Source organism: Asterias rubens, chromosome 1 (assembly GCF_902459465.1).
Source record: "Asterias rubens chromosome 1, eAstRub1.3, whole genome shotgun sequence".
Classification (NCBI taxonomy): domain Eukaryota; kingdom Metazoa; phylum Echinodermata; class Asteroidea; order Forcipulatida; family Asteriidae; genus Asterias; species Asterias rubens.
The window spans coordinates 19,613,130-19,640,115 of NC_047062.1; the positions used below are offsets into that span (position 1 = coordinate 19,613,130).

At 37.9% G+C, this 26,986-nt stretch overlaps 1 long non-coding RNA gene across 1 annotated transcript in view; it reads right to left on the bottom strand.

Annotated features, from left to right (window-relative positions):
- The window catches only part of LOC117295998, a 51,004-nt gene that overhangs the window by 6,608 nt on the left and 17,410 nt on the right, over nt 1-26,986 (bottom strand). The window contains exon 3 of the long non-coding RNA XR_004519708.1: nt 8,544-8,624. This is a non-coding gene — a long non-coding RNA (uncharacterized LOC117295998). The remainder of the gene's footprint in view (nt 1-8,543; nt 8,625-26,986) is intronic.

The window sequence follows — 26,986 nt, forward strand, 5'->3', positions numbered from 1 at the left end:
TGTATGTCCAAGGCAAGTGACCAAGACCCAATTTAAATAAGGGGGAAAAACTCAATCATCATGAAATCTTGACCATCCTTTTTTTAAAAGCCCACGTGACACGCCCACCTTCTTGTCCCCAACTATCAAATTTCTTTGATTCTAGTTCTTGCTTAATGAGGCCAAGAGTTGGATGCTCTCGCTCTCTCTTTCTGTTGATTAACCCCAATATCTAGAAAACGATTACCGAGATAAAGATTTCATTTAGAATCTAAATGTATGAGGATCACTATACATGTAGGTTATGGTAATTCTAGGCTTGGCCCAAGACGTCAGTGATTGATAGTGGATAGTGTACTGCACTCGTTGTAAATCATTACAGAACGCCGTCTTACGGCACGATTTAACCAACTTGACTGGCTCTCACCAATGTCTTGGGAACCCTGACAAATTTAAGCATTTTCTTTGTCTTCTCCTGAAGCCTTTCCTAAACGCGAGTCCAGACAATTGGGTAAATCATGCTGTAAGAGGGCGCTCTATAACAATTGACAATGAGCGCAGTACGCAACCCACTCTCGATCACTGAAATCTTGGGCAAAGACTTCATGTATGGTCTGGGGCAAAGACTTCATGTATGGTCTGGGGCCAAGACTATGCTAATTCAAGACCTAAACTGTTGAACCCACACAATTAGACTAAACTTAATTTAACTGGATTGGATTTTATAGAATCTGTGTCAGGCTGAGCCTGGTTTTGGCAATGCTGACCTGAATAAATGAAAATTAGGCAAATGCAGGAGATGGGAGTTTGGTAAGAGTCTGGTAATCACAATAAGCGTATTCTCATCACAAATGAATAATTAGACCCTTGCTTTTGTAGCCATCAGTGAAAACCGATATCGATTGTGGGTTGCTCTTTAAAATCCATACAATGTTTCATGTACTTTTATAGTTCTCTATCTTTCCTAGCTCCTGACACGCAATCTTGCTTTTGGGGTAAAAGATGGCAAAGAGATGCTTTTAATGAGTCTGACTCAAATCCTCCCTTCCCCATCCCCCCCCCCCCCCAAAGTGCTCCTTGTATTATGTACAGCGTATTACCGGTAAACCTCAACTGCACTTCAAACCATATCTCCACCATCATCGTCCAAGGATCAATTTAATGATGTTTCTTTGAAGAAAAAAAATCAATTTAATGCTAGATCTCTCATGTCGGCCCGCAGAAGGAACATGCAGCTTGAGCAAAATTAATTTTCCCTTCAAGATTTATTTCCATCCCGATCGTCAAGATTTATATTTATATCTCATGGGGGGGAAGCAGTGAACCTTAGCGAGCGGACATCAGGGATCACAAACGGGGAGTAAGGTATACAGATGTGATCGCTCACACAGCGGCCCACAACGACGACCGAACGATTGCAGCAGCAGAAGAATCTTTGACCTTTCTGTACATGGAATTGGGGCAGGGAAAAAATCAATTGGCTTTGAATGATGTTACGATGCCTGCCTGCTTGCCTGACCGCCTGTGCGCATGCTCTTACATCTCTTAGCCAGCACAATACATGTATGCAGTCAGGGCACAAGGCTAAAATAAGATGCATAAATCATTCCGTCCGTCGTCTTAAGTCTCAAGACGCCAACGGAGGGGGGCATGGAGAAGTTTTTTTTTTTAACCTCCCTTTATTTCAATTTTTTGAGGCTTCTGTACTGCATGTAGAGATGTGGGTTAATATTAATATAATTATGTGGATTTAGCGAGGAGCAAGAGCGGTCTTGTCTTGAAGTGCTGTTTGTATAGTGAAATGGTACATGACTCTAGGACTAAACAACCCACAGTCTCTACACCTTCAGTAAATAATGTATTGTCGTAGCAGTGTCTTGGTAACTTGACCCAGGGACGCTCAAGAATGCTCTAGTCATGAAATATAATCAATTTTTTGGTGAATTGACGGTTTCAATAACTGCATAAATATGTCATTTTGAGTTTCAAGCCCAGATGATGTTTCTATTCTAGCATTTAATTAACCAGCTTTCAGATTTCAAGTGAATGGATACATTTCACATTGAAGGGTTATTTCTTTTCAATGTGTGTTTATTTCTTCATTTAAAGACAGTGGACACTATTTGTAATTGTCAAAGACTTTTCTTCACAGTTGGTGTATCTCAACATATGCATAAAATAACAAACCTGTGAAAATTTGAGCTCAATCAGTCGTCGAATTTGCGAGATAATAATGAAGAAAAAAAAAACACCCTTGTCACACAAAGTTGTGTACTGTCTGATGCTTGATTTCGAGACCTCAAATTCTAAACTTGAGGTCTCGAAATCAAATTCGTGGAAAATTACTTCTTTCTCGAAAACTACGTCACTTCAGAGGGAGCTGTTTCTCACAATGTTTTATACCATCAACCTCTCCCTATTACTCGTAATCAAGAAAGGTTTTATTATGATAATTATTTTGAGTGATTACCAACAGTGTCCACTGCCTTTAATGCAGGCTTGAAAGATAAACTTGTATCAGGATATTCCCAATGATCGCTTTTCCAATTCAAACCCCAAGTATACACTTAAATCTGAAGTCTAGTGCTTTAAATCAATCACTTTTTATTACTAAATATAAATTAACAATCCTCAGGAAAACCTTTGATGCTAAATCAACCCCAAGTTCAGTGATTGATTTACTAGGATCCTTCCTCACAAAATCAGAAAATCGCGAATAAATCAAACACCATATGGTAACTCAACATCCAAACTAGTGGACTCTGATTATGGTGATGCGTGTACTGTACAGTGTGCCTTATCGAATGTAAAGCATTAGATATAGATTACAAGTGCAGTCCTCAGTCCAACAGAATCAAGCAAACCGTGCAGTTGGATTTTGATGGGTTGGGGAGTAATTATTCAACATGATGTTATGCTGAGATGTGACATTTTGACTTTTTTAGAAATTGGCTGATAGAACCTTTTAGCCTTCTCTGTATATATTTTAGGTTTTGTTATTCTCGTTTGTGTGTTATTTGATTAAAATTATGGAGAGCAATAGAACAATAATTAGGGAGATATATTAGACATTAGCAAGTTATTTTACTGTAATCTAAATCAATTCACACCTTACGTAAAGGACAGGATAATTTGAGTAGATTGTTTAATTATATTTTTAAAACGCCCGCAAATTTTCATAAACAGATGGACGGAAAAAGTGACCTGCTTTTTACTTCCATTTTTTTTTTTTTTTTTAATTTAAGAGTAATTAATAAAAGAAAATTATTTCTAATCAACTCAATCTTTTTTCAGTTACCATTCACACATTGACACACTTTTGGATTTTTGGGGGGTTTTGTTTTATCACAAAACCTTAATGGGGAGGGGTTGATGGTATAAAATATTGTGAGAAACGGCTCCCTCTGAAGTGACATAGTTTTCAAGAAAAATGTAATTTTCCACAAAGTTTCAAATCCTACTTAATTCTACTCCGATTCAATTAATTTGTTTTATATAATTCAACCCTGGAGTGCCATATGATAATGACAGGCTTGTATCCTAACCCATGCACATGACAGGGCAGATGGTTCTATCTACAGCATATTTAAATGTACAAGGCCAACCTTAGTCAATCGTAATACAGTAACTTGGATAATTATATATTTGAGTGATGTCCTCACACTCTGTCTCTCTCTCTCTCTCTCTCTCTCTCTCTCTAGACAAAATTTCCCCAAGTATATTAATTAATTTGCTTTTTCGTTCTTGTGGGATTTTTTTTTCTTCTTCAAATATTAAATAATAAGCAACATGGGTAACTGACCGGGTATGTTTGAAATGATTTGGTGTTAAATAAAGACAAATTTACTAGAGCAAGATTTGAACCAATCAACATGCCGGGTCTACAAACTGAGCCATTTAGCACTAGGTTTTTTTTTTGTTTTTTTTTTTTTTAATGTGAAAATATATTTGATTTCTTGATTGAAGATTGAATGATCACTCATGGGCATGTGCTTCTTGATACACATTGTTCATTATTTAGTTCGGACTGGACATCACATTGATGTTTAAAGGCTGTGGACACTATTGTTAATTACTCAAAATAATTATCAGCATAAAACCTTTCTTGATTATGAGTAATGGGGAGAGGTTGATAGTATAGAACATTGTGAGAAACGGCTCCCTCTGAAATGGCGTAGTTTTTAAGAAAAAGGTATTATTTTTTTGCGAATTTGATTTCGAGACCACGGATTTAGAATTTGAGGTCTCGAAATCAAGCATCTGAAAGCACACGTCGTGTTCGTGTAACAAGGTGTTTTTTCTTTCATTATTATCTCTCAACTTCGACGACCAATTGAGCTCAAATTTTCGCAGGTTTGTTATTTTATGCATATGTTGAGATACACCAAGTGAGAAGACTGGTCTTTAACAATTACCAACAGTGCCCAGTGTCTTTAAATAATCTTTTTCCTTCAAAAATTTTAGTCCTCACAGGGATTGATAACTCAGGGTCACAGAAAACAGTTTTTCTTTTTGTGGACATTTGAATCTTGCCTGTCCATGGAAGTGCAGGCTTAGAAACACACGCAGGCCACAGAGGCAATGGCCTCCATTGCCCTCGGTCTTCGCCTTGGTGCCCTTCAAAAGTTTCCCATTGACATCAAGATTTTCCAATAGAAGTGTCCTTTGCAAAATGAAAATGGTCTTGCTCTTTTCAACATGTTCAAAGATGAAATTCAAGGCTTGAGTGGGACTAATGCATAATGGAACATTTCAGGGAATGATTCTGTTAACTATCCATATTTTTTATTTTGTTTGAAAATCAGACCTCTCTGAATGACGTCCAAGAAAGAGTCTCAACGTATCACTTTAAAATGCATGCATGAATACAATTTCCACTTGGATGTTCATGTTCGTGATCATGCATACAAAATCTATGCATCACAAATCCAAATCAATTGTAACATTGGGTGTCGAAGAAGGAAAAAACTCCTCAAAACCGGGCCTACAACAGGTGCAGAGAATGAAACTATGTTTGCAGAAAGCCATCGTTCCTGATCAATCTTGAGTACATCGCACAGAATGTCAGTCCCAGGGTCACGACAGGAACATTTTAATGATTTTGGGGGCAAACTTGTGGAGTTAGATTTGTCTCTTTCTATTCTACTCAGGTTTTGATTTGAGAGATTCAACTGCAGGTCGTAATTATGATCGCCTCTCTGTTTGAAACATCACTACATCTATGTGTCACACACTCCAATCTCCAAAATTTGAGCTATATACGTAAGATGAAACTAGTCTTGAACTTAACCATATATTATATATGCAGACATAAATGTGCATTACCATTACCAAGAAACATCATGTATATCATGGTAGATAACTCTGTAAAATAAATAACCAAATCACATCAAAGTTAGGACCCCTATATTTGACATTATAACAGAAACACACCAGTGTACCTGCCTCTCCTTATCAACAAATATTGCAACATAAACTTGTATTTGCTTATAGAAAATTGCAACAAAGTTCATAAACTCAAATGTACATTGTGCATGTCTCATCAAAAATGTACATTAATAAAAAGCGAAATATGAATTCAATCAATACATCTATACAAATTAAAATATACCCAAATATTGACTATTCAGCTTTATCTTCATTCACCACACTCAATCTATTGTCCATGATCCTTTACACAGTCCAAACAAAGTAAATATCATTTTTATTGTGAGGGTCAAAACCTCTATATTCTATTCTTCCCGCCCTTTTCTTCTCTCACTAAGCTGCGACATGCACACAATCAAAACACTAATAAAAGAATTAAGGATCCAAATACTAGACAGTCGCTCTTCCGTAATTTGAAGCTCCCTTGATGAGGGAGTTTGTAATCTAGATGTGCTTGCTAATTGCATAGTGGTGATGCGTGTGTGGCCTGCAGCTTTAAAACAGCGACATCGTTGGGATAAGTTGCCAATATGGACATACAACATGTACGTGTAGGTTTACAGTATTGTGTACACGTACATGTACATGTACATGTACAAGTGATGTACATTGAGAAGGCTATACATTGCCCTGCAGTACACTACATACAGGTAACTCCTTAGCTCTTGCTGAGCTTGATTTAGGGCTGGAATTAATTGATTAATGTTTAAAAGTGTGGCTCACAGGAATCTAAGAATACGACATGTTTAACCAAACATTAATCCTGTCCAAGTATATAACCAAAGCTTCATCTCTGTGGTCCTCATCTCTATGTTCATATCATGTCAACTCAAGATGTTTTTTTTTCGTACGCTTTAATTTGACTAAACGTGTCCTGACAGTGCTTGGTGCTCAATTGTGCCGATGCTTAATATTACCGATGTGCTTACAATTACCGATGAGGGAGACTGTTGTGCCGATGCTTAATATTACCGATGTGCTTACAATTACCGATGAGGGAGACTGAAACCAAGTCAAGACTTGTAGATCCAAGAGACTTGTAGATCCAAGAGACTTGTAGATCCAAGAGACCTGTAGATCCAAGACCAAAACTAAGACCTGAAGATCCAAGACCATAACTAAGACCTGGTGATCCAATACCATAACCAACACCTGGATATCCAAAACCTGGAAACCAAGATCTGGAAACCAAGACCTGAAAACCCAAGACCTTGAAACAAAGATCTGGAAATCCTAGACCTGAAAACCAAGACATGGAAATCAAAGACCTGAAAACCCAAGACCTGGAAACAAAGATCTGGAAATCCAAGACCTGGAAACCAAGACCTGGAAATCCATGACCTGGAAACCAAGACCTGGAAACCAAGACCTGAAAACCCAAGACCTTGAAACAAAGATCTGGAAATCCTAGACCTGAAAACCAAGACATGGAAATCAAAGACCTGAAAACCCAAGACCTGGAAACAAAGATCTGGAAATCCAAGACCTGGAAACCAAGACCTGGAAATCCATGACCTGGAAACCAAGACCTGGAAACCAAGACCTATAAATCAAGACCTGGAAACCAAGACCTGGAAATCATAGACCAGGAAACCAAGACCTGGCAATCAATACCTGGAAACCAAGATCTGGAAACCAAGACCTGGAAATCCAAGACCTGGAAATCCAAGACCTGGAAACCACGACCTGGAAACCAAGACCTGGAAACAAAGATCTGGAAATCCAAGACCTGGAAACCAAGACCTGGAAACCAAGACCTGGAAATCCAAGACCTGGAAATCCAAAACCTGGAAATCCAAAACCTGGAAATCTAAGACCTGGAAACCAAGACCCGGAAACCAAGACCTGGATATCCAAGACCTTGAAACCAAGATCTGGAAACCAAGACTAGGAAACCAAGATCTGGAAACCAAGACCTGAAAACCTAAGACCTGAAAACCCAAGACCTTGAAACCAAGATCTGGAAATCCAAGACCTTGAAATCTAAGACCTGGAAATCCAAGACCTGGAAATCTAAGACCTGGAAATCTAAGACCTGGAAATCCATGACCTGGAAACCAAAACCTGGAAACCAAGACCTGGAAATCCCTAGAAACCAAGACCGGGAAATCCATGACCAAAGAACTAAATCCTCAGATTAGCGTTCTTTGCAACTATATAAAACTGGGACGAGCTCATCTGCATGCAAGTATATATATCACTGTCAGATGCACTGAACCTTTCCAGCATTCGGTGATAACCTTGCAAATCTGTTCAAATTACGACAGGGTCAGTGTTTCAATTAATGATAATTTCATTCAAGCTCATCACCGTCAACCGGTAGTAGATGTAACTCAAGTCAGCCTGAGCCGGTGTTCGAGTCCATGCCAAACACACACTGCTAATTACCCCCCGTATTGTATCCCAGTACAATCCAATCCTGGACGAGAGGTTTTGCGTTACACGTCTCGTCCTCACAACATGCATTTCCCCTATGTATCAATGTGCTTCACTTGAATTTGATAAAGTTACACGTGCTCAGTCTTGACTCTTTACCTTTATTATCTCAATTTGTGGAAATTTGAGGCTTGCTTATGACAACCGAGACGATACGCAGCCTTGGTTTATCCGGCACATGTATACTTTTATCTAATTATTTCTTAAAGATGTGTCATGTGTCAGTTTTTTGTTCCACGGTTAATAATAGCACAGTCGTTGAGTATTTCTGCAGTTGGTTTGAGGCCGAGGGCAAAAAGACAGTTTGTGGTGTTGGATAAAAGTCTGTACTCGAAAGTCTCAAAAGGTTCGGTTACATGTAAAAACCCCTTTCAAAATAACAACAAACTTGGCAATACACAGAGCAATGTATCATGCTTTAAATGTTTCTTGAAACACTGCTTGGGAGGACCAAATCTTTCAGGAGTATACTTCCCAATTTACAAAATGTCTTAAAGGAATGATATATATTTGTTATTGATACACCTTAGAGAAGCATCTTGAAATATATACATGTATGTCTTGAAATCTAGCCGTCTTGTATTACATCTAGATGTCTTGAAATCTAGATATTATTAATAAGTAAATGTTGACTTTACAAAAAAAACAGTTGTATCATCACTTTTTACTACTGAACATAACATACTATTATTGTTTCTTACCCTTCCTTCACTTTTCCAAATGATGAAGAAAGCATATTCATCCACTCGGAAGAGACAGTTAGGCTCAACATTTCCAGAGTCCTGAACAGATAAAAGAAATGGAAGAAAGAGAACCACAATTGAAAATCGGCTAACTTAATCATACAAAATATCATGCACAGCATATTTAGAATACCCAAAGAGACTGTACCATAGAGCAATGAGTTACACGGATCCAATGCTTTGCTTAGATCCTTCAAATCAAGTAAGCATTTCATAGTGAAGTCTAGGAGCCTTTCTTGTAAAACATACAATGAAAATCTTGCATATAAAAAGTATTTAACTCTTGAAAATACGAGCAATACACGTACGATGATAAAAGTCTTAGTGACGTCTTGAACATATTCCAGTACATCATGTACACATGTACAAATGTAGACATGAATGTACACTACCAAGTAACATCATGTGTGTACATGTAGGTACTTCATAAAAATGACCAGTTGTTATACAAATCATATGAATGTTTATGAATGAAATATGGAATGTCCATTTCAACAAGGTGAAGCCAATTTGAATGGAACATTCCATCTCTGTCTACAAATGAAAATAGTCTCTCCATTCATTATTTGTTTTGTAACATTCAAGTAGATCATTGTCATTCGACTGGCATGACTGGATGATACAGATATTATTGTACAAGATTGTGTTCTGGCATCCTCTACAAGGGCATTCAATGCATGGTGCTGACCATTGTACATTAAGTCAAAAAGGACACAGAAAAATTGAACGATGAATAGTAACAAAATGCAGTTTAAAACAAGAGGCCAGGAAATGGTTTTATAAAAATGAATACCGCATTCAACTAATCCACTGTTCAATTGAGAAAGGATTCACTTGGGTGTAATTTAATTCAAGATAACAAAGATTTAAGTATCTTACCTCTTTATAACAGGAACATTGTTATAAGAGGATATCAAAAACAAAGAAACACAAAGCAGAAATGAGATTCCTGACTTCTTTATAAGCATAACTTCTTTATAAAACTGCTCTTTCCAACAAGGGTTGACTGTATATGGTGATATAATAAGAACAGAGCACCTAACAAAGGGAGGGGAAAATAAACAAAACCTAACTCAAAACAGAAGAGAATTTAGGCTTAAATGACAAGATACATTTAGATTGATCTCAACCAGAAAGAAGATACTTTATATAATATTTGGTTAGCGGTAACACCATGTGTGATATATCTACTTGCCAGGTAGATTTTGTTCTATAGAGAACTGTTTTGCTTTCTTACCACGGAGTAGATACCATCTTATTCACACCCCCACCTTCACCCTACACCCCCCCCCCACCTTCACCCTACACCCCCCCCCCCCCCCCCCTTCTCCATCCAACCTTCATATCCTTGTATCCACTGATTTACACTAGAAATCTTACGAACCCCTGGGATGAGGATTCCAGTACTCCATTATAACTAGGAATGTCGACTGATATAAACAGCTACAGTAGAGGAACTCTCTCTCTCTCCCGCTCTAGCCTTTGGCATTTTGCGTCTCTTACCATTGGGGGGGGGGGGGGGGATAAACACCAAGGGCTTGGCGGCAAGAATTCATCATTAACAGTCAGCATTATGCCCTCTTATGACAGACTGCATATTTCCTGACATCAGTTTGGATTCATGGGCAGCCTAGCAGCACAGAAATGTGACAAATGGTTCAGATTTATAGGCCTCTGAGAACAGTCTTGTGCAGGTGCCATGGTTAAAACAATTTTTTAGATCCTTGATTTAAGCAGTAAGGACTGTGCAACACGCCCACAGGCTTTTGCCTTCATTTTTTTCTTCCACTCAGTTATTATTTAGCTCAGCCCTCACTCAGCTCAGCCCTCAATGCACAAGTGTACAGAAAATTAATCAATTTATTCATTTCAGTTTCATTTTGTATTTTGAAAAAAAAAAAAAATCATAGGCACTGAGTAGGGAAATATTTCCAGGCTTGATACTTTATGGAGGCAATCGCCTTGAAATGTTCAGATAGAAATTTACAATTTCCTCACAGAGGTGCCCTTTACCAAGAAGAAAACGCCTTGTTGCCTTTGCCCTTTCAAAATACAGGACATCAGGCCCATACATGTACTTCCACAGTAAAAATTATCGGAAATTCGGTTGCTCACCATTTTCCCCCAAATTACCAAATCCTTAATCTGTCGTAAACATCTGAAAAATATGTTTTGTCTGAGACAGCAGAGAAAAAACTTCATCCCCACCTAACACACAGACAACCCAGCTTTAAGACGGTCACCACTTTAAGAGACACTTGTTTTGCATGTGCGTACAGGTAAAGCATACCTGTCTACAATATAATTAAAAGGCTCGGTGAAACATACATGATAAGGCCAGAAATATTGCTTACTCTGAAATCAATAGTTCCAGCGTAAAAGAAGAAGCTACCTGGAGTGGTTAACTGTTCAATATTGTGGCTAGCTAGCTGGCATTATCAAATCATGCAAGTGATGACTGATATGATACTAACGGTGCAGGTTTCTCCCAAGCACAAGCTCTACATGCCGAGGGTCAACTTCGGACTGATACAAACAGAACGGCTGAGTACACAGGCTACAAAAATCAACTACTGTAAATAATCATCCCAAAAAAAGCCCTACTTTAAATGCCACAAGTTGATAAATGGAGAATCCAAATTAAAATATACATTTAGACATCTGGGCGTATATGTAGGCATCTGGCAATACACTGTATTGATGTTCGCATCTGAGATGTATACACATCCACTCACACCACACGGGCACACCACATCTACATGAACCCATCTGGGCATACTTGTACACATCCCAGCGCACTACATCAATCCATCTGGGCGTACTTGTACACATCCGGGCACAACACCAACCCATCTGGGCATATTTGTACACATCCGGGCACAACACATCTACCCATCTGGGCATACATGAACTCATCCGGGCACACCACATCTGGCCATACTTGTACACATCCGGGCATACAAAAAAATGCCTGCTATTGTTGACCTCCAATTGTCCCTCTTTTGTTCGTACTTTATGGCAACAGCTCACACATCCTTTCCAACAGGGGATGCTAACCCAACCAAGGACTTAATTGTCCCTTTTATTATAGGTTCCAGATTCGAATGAGTAAACCTACCCAAGCGCACATTTGGGCGTACATGAACACAGCAGAGCATGCGTACACATCAGTGTGTACATGTAGACATCCGGGCATACATGTACAATGTTGTCCAACTCCACCCGAGTTTACGATCATTGTAAGGGCAAAAAACAAAGAGTATTCTTTCTCCCCAATGCAAAATTAACATATCTAAAATTCTTCTGTAAAATGTTTGCCTTTTTTATCTTTTTTTTAATGAATGGCAAGCAGGACCAAAGAGCTTGTTGTTTCACCAGCTTGTTCACTATTCCAAATTTTTTCATGGTAAAAAAGAACTAGTCAGCCGAACCAGTTACAGAAAATGTTAATTGGTCCTTTCAGGTTTTTTAACTAGCATTTGGCCAGTGGATGGCTGACCACTGTTGGGAGATCCAGTAATGTTTCATTAGGACTACTACAACGCAGACCTGGAATTTCATCTCTAAAAGGGCAAGGCCTTTATCATTTTGCAAAGGGCACTTCCATTGAAAAAAACTTAAAGTCAAGTGGAAACTTTTGAAGGGGCACCAAGGCCAAGACCTGCGGCAACGGAGGCCATGTCCTTATGTAGTGCCAGGCCTGCAATGCATAGTTACATGTAAATGCCCCATGCTGCTGTTTGTGTAAAAGGCAACCAATTAACAACTCCAGCGAACAAAAATAGATACATAGCATCGTGTATCCCGCATCTTGCAGACAGTATCGACGAACCCAATAATCTGAGACAGACTTTATTTTAATTGTCAATTAAAGTGGCTCCTGTGACCTGATCAGAAGTGTTTTGTTGTTGGCTTACATAATGAGGATTACACACATCTTCAGTTGTTCCTTTATATTTCAAAGAATTGAGATTGTTGTTGTTTTGTTTGAAAATGAGAGGGCCTCATCATGAACCTTGTTAGTTTTGTTTTTCTTCATTTTGATGGTAAGTGGCAATATCGTATGAATGGCATAACTGTAATTATGTTATTTGGCATGTACTTTGGGATACACTCTGCAATAAAAAAACTTCAAGGAAGAGATGATGCTTACATCACACCAATTATATACATATATGTTTTACTGGAAAGTTGCCAATCACAAGGACCTAAAATGGGCCACTCAGGCTAAGGGCTAAAAATGGGGAAAGAAGATACCTGAAGAGGAAATCAAAATGTGGAATGATGAATGTTGATATTGCATTTGCAGACGTGGAATTTCATCTTTGAAAGGGCAAGGCCACTTTCAATTTGCAAAGGGCACTTCTATTGGCAAATGTAAAAGTCAATAGGGAAACATTTGAAGGGGGCACCAAGGCCAAGCCTCCGTGGCCTACAAGTAGTTCCAGGCCTGCGTTTGAATATGGACAGGTTGTAAGAGGCAGGTTAGCACGGTACAGACAGTGAACAGACCTGTATGATTTGTTTTCAAAAAGGGAAAGGGCACCAAGGCATTTTCTCATTGGTAAGGGCACTCTACGAGGAAATTGTAAATTTCTACTGGCAGCATTTCAAGGGCACCAAGGCAAGGGGGCATTAAGGCATACACCTTCACTGCCTCCATGAAGTATCAGGCCTGAGTAAAAATCCAGAGAAGGCAGCAAAATGATTAAGCCTACCCCTCTCTGTTCCCCACCCCCCATGCGATTCCCCCACCCTGCCCAACTACAAGAAGCACCTCCTATGCCAATCTTACACCAGCTGTATGTACGTGTAAACTGACACAAGGACAAATGGTCCTCTGTTGGTTAATGACCAATGCAAAATTTGGAAGAATGCCTGACGGAAAAGAAAATGCGGAGACAGGATGAGTGCGACTGAATGAACTTGATCAATAATTGGCTTGTTGCTAACTAACAACCCCTGTGGCAGGTGCACTGGAGAGTTCTGTTCATAAATACATTTGACCTTTAAGTGGCTGTGTTTCCCATGTGTTCATATTAACATTACATAGTCTATGTATACAAACAAATCCAACACAATAACATTGTAAACATATCCAAGAAAAATGCATACATGCTCTGATTTGCATGTGTTTCTTTATATCATAAATTTCTTATGAAGAATTGGACACTTTGTAACACTAGATGACAGCAGTAAAGCCTGGTTCATACTTCATGCCAATGCCAAAGCGAAGCGAATGTGACGTGAATTTGACGTCACAACCCTCCTTTCGCAGCAATCCTTCGCAAGTGAGTAGAGCAGAGTTGAAATGCTGCAAATTATTCGTTGCGAATTTGTGACATCAACATTCGCTTCGCAATAGCGTTTGCAGGAAGTACGAACCGGCTTCATACGAGGTAATTTGTTTGCATTGTTTATGTAGTTCTGAGCATGCACACAATGTAAAGAACAATGGATTTATCCATTACATCTACTTTCACCTACTGACCCTCAAAACCACCAAATTACAATCTAGCCTCTTTTGTGATGGCAGAGTTAGAGTCTCTCAAATATTATATCAATTGTTATTCAGGTTTAATCTTCGGATGGGAGGAGCTCTTCCAACCCCGCCCTTCCGCCTCTAACCCTCCCCTCCCCCACTCACGCAACTCAAACCCAGGCCAATATGCTTCATTTCCGAAAGGGCAAGGGCACCAAGGCATTTTCTGGAGCATTTCAAGGGCACCAAGTCGATGACCAGGGGCATAGAGGCAATCGCCTTTGTTGCATCTCTGAAAGATCTGTCCTGCAAACCTTTATTGCTTCTCTTCTACAAGATTAGTCTTCACTGAAAAGTGACCCCCTGCTCTTATTTTACTTTAATTAAACTGACCACTGACGATCCCATCAATCACGTTTAATTAGAAAGTTACAGTTTATTAGAAAACCATGTAGACCAGTCTCGTTTGTATACCCCCCCCCCCTTCTAACCCCCATGGGAGATATCAAGAAAGAAGCTATGAATATCTTCCGAGATCTTCCGAGAATTATCAGAGGGAAACTAAAGAAGTACATGGTCTAACCTTGTTGAGAATTTATGCTTTACTAATTACCAAACCTTAAGATGACCAAATGTATGCAGGTTTTCTGTCTTTTTCTTAATCTCAGCAAGATTATGCATTGGCTCTGAATTTTGATTTTCGGTTATTTCTGTTGACCAACCCACCCACAACTCTGAAGGGAAAGAAAATCAAACTTTTTAAACATAGGCTATTCTGAATGTCCCACTAGCATAGTTTTAGCATGAGTTTGATTCCCATGGCCCTGTGTGACAATGGTGAACAAAGTTGATACAGCAAAGTGTGATGTCATAATCGGGGATAAAGTTTGGACCATGGGAAAAAAGTATGAACATATTTTTTTAGGGCAAAGGTCGACCAACTTGTATTATGGTGTAGGATTTAATGGACTTCTTTCAGGCTAATTAATCACAGTTTTTCAGATTTTTCAAAAGCCAGAACAATCGAAAATGAGTCTAAAGTAGAGAAGAATATCATGCCTGCCTATGAAATGTAAGTGCAATAACACCACATTCTCAGTTTTAAATGTTAATTATTAATAATCGACCAGTCTTCAGTATTTTTCTTATCTTGATTTTATTAACGATAATTATAAATAATTTATCGCCCAGTCTCCAGTATTGTTCTTATCGCTTTTTAGTGGTTTTTCTTGTAATTGTATATAGCTATTGTCGGTTTTTTAATGTTTTGAATGTGTCAATGTTTTAACTGTTTGCAAGCATCTAATTTAGCGTTTTTGGGATCTAATAAAGATTATTGTATTGTATTGTATTGTATTGTATTGAGAAACAAGTCAACTTCAGATGAATCTTAGTGTTAATTCTCTGTGAAATTGAGCCCCAAATCACATACATATTGATGTAACCATGCAAATTCAAGAAGTGTAAAATAAAAAAGTATTTATACCTAGAACCTAATGCGCTGATTTCTTGATGTACATGTAGTGGCAACCTTATATTATGCCTTGTATGAAACATGAGTCTAAGTTTCGAAGATGGGCTTCAAGGTCAGCGAAGCAACCCTACATAGATTACACACTCATCTGCAGACGGCCATGTTGCTTTACATGCTGTGGTACGCCTCCACTCATAATCAAATCAACATCAAAACATGTTCATGCACAGTAAATATGATTGATTGAACTTGAGTGACTGGCAAGCGATCAATTTGCACACTGCCATTTCAGGGTGGGTTTTTCTTCGGACTTGGGATCAGAATATTGAAAGCAGTCCATAGCTTGATAGGAACACCCACAATACTTTAATAGTGTTGAATATAAAATCATGTAAAATTAAGCCATCGTCAATGTTTCTACTGACCATGATTTATATTTATTAATATATTTCATAAAACAACATTAAATTAAATGTACAATAACGGCAACCGATTGAGTTGCATTGGTACAATACACACAATTTCTTACAAAGTAATTATAGCTTAAAAGACACCCAATTGGTGATAAGCAAGAGTTATAAACAATCAAAACAACAGTCAACCAGCACAATTCAATTAAGAATGTGTCTTAAAAAGAATTAAAGTCCACGCCTCTTCTTCACCTGTTCTAATTAATTGACTCCTGCTGCAGTCTCCCATATTGTAAACGTAAACAACACCTATTATTATTATTATTATTTATTTGACCTCAACACCTGTAAATTTCCAAATCATCTCGATCAGAAAGGTACAACATTTTGACAATAAAGCATTTCCCCAATGGCAAGCAGGCTAAAATAAAAAAATAAAACACTCATAAAACCTATCCGGTGCAGATGTAATTATCACCTGTGGTGGACCATTACAACATGGCGAGGTGTTTGACGACAAGAGAGCTTGTCAACATCAAAAACACTCTCTTCAATTATCTTCCCTCCAGCAGATATCAAACAATAACTCTTTCTTTAAATTGGAACTTCTCTAGGCCTTTTGAAGTTTGGAGTGTTAGTGTCAGTGTAAGTGGTCCAAATTATTGTTGAAAGGTAATCAGTTTAAAAGATTAGAGGTGAACTTTTTAAAATCAGCTTATTTTACTACAACTGCCACTTCCGCGCAGTCATGTGTTAGGAGCGAGCCGAGTCTCCACATGTACAAGAAGATACTTTAAATTTCCATTCGAGAAACACTGGGGTAAGCCCCTCCTGCCTCGTCCATAAAGATGGAGAGGCCAGGAGTTTTCGATCGTAGATTCTGTAACGGAACTCATCACTAATATTAAAAATAGAAGCTCAGAACCCGGACTTTGGGCAGCGTGTCATACATCACTAGTGTACAACAACTTTATGTTTACTCGGATGACTAACTGTCGGCCCCCACTGACTGTAACTACCTGTTACTTCATTGTACTTCTAATAATGAACATCATACAGCACTAGTGTACAACAACTTGATGTTTACTCGGATGACTAACTGTAGGCCCCCACTGACTGTAACTACCTGTTACTTCATTGTACTTCTAATAATGAACATACGTCAGAGTGCACGCCTTCACCAACACGTCAGACCAGAAGAGGTCTTAGGAATGACGACCATTCCAACACAGCCATCAGCAACCTATCAGCCTGTTACCAGTGGTGCGCACCCCCTTCAAGGAATGACGCCCATTCCCACACAGCCATCAGCAACCTATCAGCCTGTTACCAGTGGTGCGCACTAGGCACCCCCTTCCAGGGACCCTTATAGTCAAAATAATTCTCATAAGGAGTGAAAATTACTTCTTCATCTGTGTTGACGTGTTAACTACATATCCAACAGCTAACGTTTACCTCCCAAAGCGGTTTCATGGGGCCTCGAGGGTCAGAGGTTAAACTTTGACTGGGGTCTGGATATTCAATGAAAGGCACCCTGCATGCGCCTGAATGTGTTTCTGCTATCTTTATCACAAATGCAAAACCATTTCTACTTTCTTTTCTTTTTTTCTTTTTTAAGAAGTAAACTAATGAAAATTTGTTTGCAAAAATAACTTTTCAATTATTTTTTTCACAAAGTTTTTAGTCACTTCAAATTATATTCTTGTGCTCAACAACAGCTGGACAATACAATTTTAACTAACAAATTGTTACTTTATAATATGATTAATTCTTGTACCAATATTGCATATTTCCCTCCAGAGGGATGCCGGTTTGTTTGAAATAATAACATGTTATTCTCCTAAAGTCACAAGAAATTAAATTGAGATGCAGCTGTATATGTTTTAAAAACTTCAATTTGATTATATGGCGCTTATTTGTACAATGATAATAATTATTATTGTACGCACGGAGATAACAAATAATGTAATTTTCCAAATGTGTATAGAAAAATAAAAATACAAAAATGTTGTGAGATCATTTCCCATGTACATTTATCTAGTTACTTACTAGTAAAAAATAGTGCAAAAAGAATGGATATATAAAAGTTAAAATACAATGTAACTGGATACCATCAATGTTTAAAAACAAAATCCTTGAATAAACACCTTGTGCAGGCCGTGTGTGGCCAAGCGGTGAAGAGCACTGGACTCAAGCTCAGGTGTTTCTGATCAGCAGAGTGTGGGTTCGAGTCCCGGTCATGGCACTTTACCAGAATTGCTTAGCCCTTTGGGACATACAAGTCATAAAAGAACCAAGAACACTTATCGTGGAAGAGTAGGGGGATAACCCCAGTGTTTCTAGTTCACATAGCAAGCATTCTTGTTTACAGGTTTCCTCAGGCTAAGAAGCTACAGTGATTAGGTTCACTCAAGAAGCATCCTTGGTTGCATTACCAGAAATATATTATTATAATATTATACTACTAATAATAAAGAGGCTACACACATGCAGGTAAACATTGAATGTACTCATGCATCTTAACATGCACTGAAATAAAACAAGTACATCTACATTAAGACCCCTTTCAGAAACAGATGAGTAAATATTACAGTAGTATACAGAGCTTATAATAAGCAGGGCCCAATTTCATAGAGCTGCTTAAGCACAAAAATTTGCTTAAGCGAAAAAAATCCTTGCTTAGTAAAATCAGATTGACGGCCAAGACTCAATTGTTATGCTTAAGTAACATGTGTAAAATAAGCAAGCTATTTCCGTGCTTAAGCAATAAAAATTGCTTAAGCAGCTCTATGAAATTGGCCCCAGAGCATGCTCATTTCTACAGATAGATAAAGCTTAGTTTTACTGCAATGCTAATGCAACATGCAGTGGGTACACGATAGAGGGGAAGCATTTTTCTTACACCCAGACTTAAGTGTATGTAACGACAGCACGCGAGCTCTGAAATGTCAACCTCCATAAACGTCACTAAAGGGAGAGAAAAAACCAAGACCTATTCAGAAGAAGATTGCTCTCCTAAAAATAGATCGGCCGAACCATTTTGACTGTCAGGTTCTGACGTCAGGCACGGCTCGTCAGTCGAGGTTTGTCTCTCTTTAACTCTTACTACCCTCCTCCCTCCATTCCAGTCTTGCCTGGCTGTAATATATCTTGGGGTGGTTCTTAATGGATTTGCCAAGGATGGGAATAAGGATGCGTACAATTATCTCGATCTTGGATCGCACTGCTGTGGAGATGCTACATTGATGCAGTTGTGTCATCTTGTATTGCACCCCCCCCCCTATGGTTTAGTGGTGCTTCGTCTTCTAGAGAAATTCTCACCTCCACCAGTCCGCTCCCCCCCCCCTCTTCCCCCGACATCTTGTCACTCCATTGTCACAAATATTCTTATACTTTGTTGAACCTTAAGCACTATCCTTTACTCCAGAAATTTGTTCCTGTTCCTACAAGACTGAAATTCTCAGCCCTAATATTACCTCATTAAATGATAACATTTTTTCATGTTCATTTTACTCTCCAGGATGAAATATGTAGATAAAATAGAAAAAAGAAATTCAAAATTCTCTTAATTCTTTCATTGATTCTTTAGAAAAACTGCCTGATAAAAGTTTTGTTGAAAGGTTCTGGTTAAAACAAATCTAAGGTCTTAATTGTGTTACTATTACATACGTGATTAAGAGCATCTCTTTTAAATAATAAATGAAATCTAGCCTTTGAGAAAGACTCTGCTGGGCTCTAACGTGAGGCCATTAATAATGTTTAGGCATTAATATCAAACGCCATTTTGCTTATCAGCGGTTTGCAAAAGCTAATTCAATGTTTGTTCTTTTTAAAAACGTCCCAATGCTTTAATTTTCATTTGTAAACAGTGGAAATCACAACAAGCAAATATTTATAGTCAACGGGAAAATAATTGCAATCGCCGTCACCTAGACTATAGGTGTAAAGCCATGTAACCTTTGAAGTGTGATAACTTCACACATTGGGTAACCTCTCCAACAAGCAATAGCTATTCTTCAGGGGCTTCTTTCAGATAGGTCGTTGAAACAATGACGTATCTCGTTGCCGCATCTAAAACCTCACCACTCTAATAACCACCAAATGCCCAAATCAGGGTTCTGATGCACTTACATGTATATGTTCCCTTCATTATAGCAAGTTTGTAATTAATCAAATCTTCCCCCACCCACAAACCCCCTTTAAACTTGGCTTGGTTTTTAGAGCTGAGGTGCTAATAAACGAATCAATTTCAAACAAAGCATTATCTCTAAGGCTCTTCAAGAAAAGTTGCTCCCAAAATAAAACTACAAAATCAATTTACCTCATTTATAAATTGTTTGACAAAGAAAAGGTGCTCCCACTTGAAATTTGTAATTCAATCAAAACCTTCTCCAACTCACAAAACCCCTTCCAGCCTGTGCTTGTTAGAGCTGAGGTGCTAATTAATTAACCAGTTTCAAACTAAGCATTATCTCTAATAAGGCTCTTCAAGAAAAAGGGCGCCCACATAAAATTTGTAAACCAATTAACTCTTCCCCCAACCCACAACGCCTGATTTAGCCCAGTCTTGTTAGAGCCAAGGTGGTAATTAAAAAACAACTTTACACACGAAGCATTAACTCTAGGCTCTTTAAGAAAAGGTGCTCCCAAAATAAAATTACAAAATCAATTTACTTCATTTATAAAATGTTTGTTGTTTAGCTCAACTAGAAACATGAGCACCCCACCTTGCTGGGGTGAGTTTCCTTCAAACAAATGATCGCATATCGATTAATAGCGTTATCCGACTCTTTTTAAAAGCTTTCTTGTTTGCATTTTGATGACGGCATGTATTTCTTTAATGGTGGGTGGCATATTTGATGGGCTTAAAGTGGATGGTGGCTTGCAGTGGCTTTATTAAAGTACGTTATTTTTGCGGTGTTCTGAGAAGAGTTATTATATAAATGTCAGAGAGGAGTAAACAAAGACATTATTTGTGATTATTTGATTGTCTAAGTCTACTGTTAGACAGTATATGTACATTATAATGAACTACATTTATAGTCTGATTTTCTCACATGAAAATACCCATCACAGCATAACTGAAATCTCGACGGCAATCTATCTTCTCAACAAAGAAAAGGCTAATTTTTATACTTGGATTAATAATTCCACAAAGTAAAATTCTACTGATATTATGTAAACTTTATAATATAAAACCTTGTAGCTTTTTACAAGACCATCCACTTGTATCACTAAATTATATGAAGTACATCAAAAACATAATATGAAATCATAAGATTGACAAACATATCACACATACTTTACCACAAATAAAGGCCCGGTCACACAGGCCTCGATAACGAGAACGAAAACGAGAACGTTAAAATGCACGCCCTCGATTTGTTGAATAAACGTGGGTGTATTCTGCCTATAGAATGCGTATGCATATAGGTTTATTGTGCACTCATTACGATCGAAAGCCCAATTCAAGTTGACACTAATTTCCAGCCACAGGCGCTAATCACAGAGGTAGAGCCAGTACCAACATGACCCAAACAGTATAAAACCCACAGTCCTCGTTTATTCTACTCCCTTCCCCACTGGGGTTTACCTTTAACGAAGTGCGTACAAAACCCTTCAGAATTGAATTGGTGGGCGCATATTGAAAGACCCCTTGGGTATAAGCCTACTTGGGTATCAAAAACATGCAACACAACCTACGTACTTATCACCTTTTTTATAAAAAAAAAAAAAAAATGTGTAACTTTGGTACATTTTAGCATTTAAAATAACAAGACGTAAATGCACGTCAATGAAGTATCACAAAGGATTGAGGTTTTTTTATGTCATTAGGGAGGGGATGGATTGCATCAATTTTGATCTTTGAATGCTTAATTTCCTAAGTGTGTTTTCATTTTTGAGGGCATCTCCTTTTGGTATGTTGCTTGTTAGTCTGTCTTGCTCGTTGTAATTTTGCTCATTTGAAATGAAAAACCACTGTAGTGTGTACATTTGTAGGATAGCCTTTGCATGGCTTCTTTTATTTACTTGTTAATCCCACTGTTGATTGTTTTTGAACAGCGTTGTTGGGGTTTTGGGATTGGGATCCTAGCAGTTGAAAAAAGCCCGGCCATCCTTGACCGTTTGATATCTGAATCATTCAGTGAACAAGATCAAAGTACTACTCGTTTTGACTTTATGATGCACACTGAACAGGTAGGTTTTCACATTTAGCGGCGTCAGGTCATTCCTTGAATGTGGGACTCAAAGTGTGACATGGAAGTCAACATTTCACATTCATAAACTTTGTTATTATTTATCATATTTTTTATGTTGTCTTCCTGAGTAAGATTCCTCAGGTAAAACGATAATTGAATGGTGTCATTTACTTCCTTGATATGAGGTTAAGAATTAAACAGACTTGTAAAAGAACAAAAATAAAATGTCTCACCATTAATGTCTAAAATGTCTCACCATTAAGGAAATGACCATGGGCCCAATTTCATGGCTCTGCTTACCGTAAGTAAAGAATCGGTCCTTGCGGAAGCAGGGAATTTTGCACTTGCGTAAAGCGTATTTCACAGGTTTGCAGGGAATTTTTGCTTATACTTCACTTTATTAGACATTCTTTGCTTACACAGCCAGCGCAGAAATTGTAGGCACAGAATTCAGCGGTAAGCAGAGCCATGAAGTTGGGCCCTGGACCCAATTTTACAAAGCATGTAAGCACAAACATTTGCTTAGCATGAGACTTCTTCTGTAACAAAAACAGGATTCCAACCAAATTTTCACGTGACTGTCAGTAACAAGCAATATGCAACAAATTAAAATTTGGTTGGTTATCTTGTTTTTTATCGAGGAATAAATTTCATGCTAAGCAAATTTTTGTATTTTTGTGCTTACAGGCTTTATGACATTGGGCCCTGGTTATGAAGCTTGAACAAGAAGCAGAAAGCACTGGTTGATTTGACAGTCAAAAACCCTAACTCAGTAAAGCTCAGAACTAAAACTATGCAATTTAACTTCAATGACTGGATGACGTCAATGCATAATGTCTATTGGAATTCAAACTTATTGTATTGTGGGCTTGATGCTTTGTTCCTTCCCTCCATATATTGACGTACATCTCTGCTAATACTTACACTATGCCACAATAAAGTGACAAACTGAGGCTGTTGATTAGAAACAAATAATCATTGGGAAAAAGTGTCGCATCTGGGGAAAACAATTTTAAGTCAATTTACATCAGAAACTTTATTGATTGATTGCATGGATTAAAAATGTGCATTGTAGCCTGAAAGACAGTAATTATGGTTTATTTTCAAAAAAGACTGATGACTGCATAAACGCAACAGCAGTTTGACTATGACATCATTGCACTGTTGCACTGTGTTCACATATTTAATATGAGTTGTTTAAATGTATATTGAGGCCATACGTACACGGCATGCATCTAATAACCGAACAAATTAAAGAGACATTGCAGTATTTTCAGCAGAATATATTCATTCCAAACATCAAATTTTCAAGAAATTCATGAACAGTTTGATGTATCTGAGTACCTGTGTAATGTAAACTGTGGAAGTTTATTGGCCAGGGGGCTAATGTTTTCAGGAGCATGTTTTGATTCATTGTTGTATGGAAAGGCATAAAAATACAGCACAATTTTCGAAAGAAAATTTGTACGCATACTACTGGTAATTATCAACCCTTATTTCTTTCTTATTTCATGTTCTCTCTTATTTCATGTAAAAATACTAACTTCACCAGCCCCCAAATGTGGCTGTACTTTTCCTTTCAGTTCTTGCACTGCATTCATTTGTTAAAGCAATCGCATCAAAATAATTGGCAGTTTTTTCGCACGAAAGAGACCACTGCATCGCAAATTGCATTCTTCAAATGACGACGCTCTCTGGCAGCGCCCTGACATTTACAGTCGGGTCATTTGGGTTCATAGTTTTACTCCTTTATAAACCTTGCGCATTGCATGGGTCGCACATTGTCAAACTCATCTTTATTGATTAATGCCAAATTACTCTATACAGTGAATCGCGCCGGGGATCTGTTGTCGAATATTTCCCGCTGAGGCCAAATCAGAATCACGCATTGTCGGCAAATTAAAAAGAAAAAGAAACAAAACTGAGAATTTATTTGCTCCTCTTGATGAATTCATGAAGCCATTCCAGTGGGGTCTTAAATCATCCAAATGAATGAGCTGTCCGCGTCGGGACACTTTGAAAGATTATTTGCCCTGGACGTGCCGCACGGTCGCACCATGTTAGAATAATATCAACATTTTTATGAAGTTTGATATGAGCTGTGTAGTATGACGGCAGGATCGACTTGATTGCATGTGACAAATTTCATACTTTGGGCGAGCGAGTATCGTTTCACACTAGGCGTGTTGTTGTGTACATCTCAGGCATTGTACAAGACTAGAAGGATGTGAGAGTAAACATGACATCAGAAATGTCCCAAAGTCAAACAGTAAGTAAGCAGAAACTGCAGAAATTAGCACTTTCTGCAAGTGGTCTCAAAAAAAGATAATCTCAAGAAAAGACAGTCTCACGAAAAGGTAGTGATTCATCTCATATTTTAGTAACATTTTAATTTTGAGAGTCTTGTACTTAAAATAAAGTCTCAGTTAGTCATATCGAACATGTCGAAAAACATAGTTGTCAAAAGTCTTTACAAATAGCGCCTACTAGCCAACCTCTTGTCTCGTCTCCAAAGGGAAATCAACAACTTCTTCAGTAAATTTCCTCTCACTAAATAATGAATTGGAATTTAATACATTTTCTTGAAAAATTTTCTTAAATGCGTCGCCTTAGCGTTAGGCTGCACTATAAGCAATGAGGGTTTTTTAGCAACTCATAATACTAAATACTAGCGTGATACAATTTATGGTGAAAACACATGCCCAATCGTCTTGCCAACTAGTGATATATGTAACATGAAGCAAGGATGGTTTCCTGCAGGAAAAAAACCTCTAACTACCCTTTTTAATAGCAATGATACTGAACTCTGTATGGTTAGTGACCTTGTACTGGTGCCTAGTACTAATGACTGTGAAAGGTGGGGTTGATTGCTGTACAAAATGGCAATAGATGCTCTACCTACTGAGCCATCTAGCCCTAATTCTTGCATGTATCCTTTATATTATTGTCAATATTTTTGTTTCAGGAGGGGAAGTCATACAAAACAACATACGTGCCTTTTTTTTCTAGATTCTTTAGTAATTCATACAACCACTTCAGGAGCCAGAATATTTTAGATCCTTTAGACTTATCAGTCTCATTCTTCTTCTTAAAGACCTTGATCTTATTACCACCATCATCCTTCCTCTTGTCCTCTGTCAAGAACATCTTTTATAACTACTAATTTTAATTATGCCAAAAGGTCACTGACTAATTCTCTTTCAGCCCGACAGCAATTCGAATGTTAGAAAAACAAGATGTCTGCACCATGATCCATGAGCCTTGAGTATGCGCATAGAATGACCTCATTAAACTGTGCCGTAAGTTTTGTAAATTTAATTTATACAATTCTAGTGATTATGGATGAGAATATTCAAATGATACGCCAAGATCGGTATATCCACATGAACTAGGTTGTTGCTCCATTCCATTCTTAACAAGATTTCTACGCCATGAGAAAAGAAATTTATGCAAGAGCCTTGAGTATGCGCATAGAATGACCTCATTAAACTATGCCGTATGTTTGTACATTTACTGAATTCAATTCCAGGGGTTAGGGATGAGGGTATTCACATGATACGCCAAGATCGGTATATCCACATGAACTAGGTTGTTGCTCTATTCAAAGATGGCTGCACTATGAAAAGTATCAGTGAAACTGATATGTACATAATATTAAATTAGTCACACAAGCTTGGGTTGAAACGGATGAGTCAAACAAAATTATCCACCAAGCAAACATTTAATCATAATAATAAAACAAAAATAAAATAATAATTATTTTCTTTCCCGCTCATATTTACAACCTAACCGGCTGTTTGTTTTAATAAACATTAAACAGAGTCATGCTAAGTTGCTAAGCTGCCCATCTGCTGTGCACCGCATTTCTGCTGTGAGAATCTGCATTTTAACATGCAAGACACACGAATACTTGCATTTGTAAATAGATCGATTTAAAATAATTTCAGACTTAAAATGTATGTATTGACCCCCTGCACTAACGTCACATGATTATCTGCCATGCCCGCTCTCCATTACGCTTATTAGCCATTTTAGTACAAATTTAACTTAACGAAATATGGTAAATGTGTAAGAGCTGCATCGCCTAAAACTTATGTCATTACTACTGAGTACTACACTGTTTCGAACACATAGTGACAATGACTCCCAAAATGGTGCAACCAACATTTTGATGTGATGATGACCTCAAATGAGTTAGGGCCATTCAGAGTAATCAATGATTAAAATTGTTCATCTGTTCTTGAATTTGGTAACCCCCTCCCCCCCCAAAAAAAAAAAAAAAACCTCCCCCCCCAAAAAAAAAAAAACAGCTCAGGCTGGAGTTTACAATGGCTTGTCTGGCCTCAAGCGAGCATCTTTAAATTTGAGGAAATCTATCTCCCATCAGCAAATGAGATTGGCTATCAAAACAAGGTTTACTGATAACAATAGATGGTTCAGACATGACGGACGGCCGCTGAGTTGTTTTTTCTCTCTTTAATACAAGTTGTTAACTGAATTTTCAGTTTTGTTTTGCTTTTGACCCACCCACAATTTCAAACAAAATATATGAACTTATAATTAAGGATTATTATAAATAAGAGTTTGATAACTATTCATAGAAGAAAACTATCAAGATAAAGGACCAACTGAATCTGGATGATAAATTGATCTATAAAAAAACACTGAATAAAGCATGCAAACAAATTCCCTTGTTGAAAATCACAAGTGTGACAAGCAAAAGTAAATTACTCTGCAGTGTACCTTGCCAATGGGTCTACAAACACATTAAAATAATCTGGGTTCCTTTAAACACTCTACCGGGACCTTGTGTCGGTGGCAAATATACCATCATT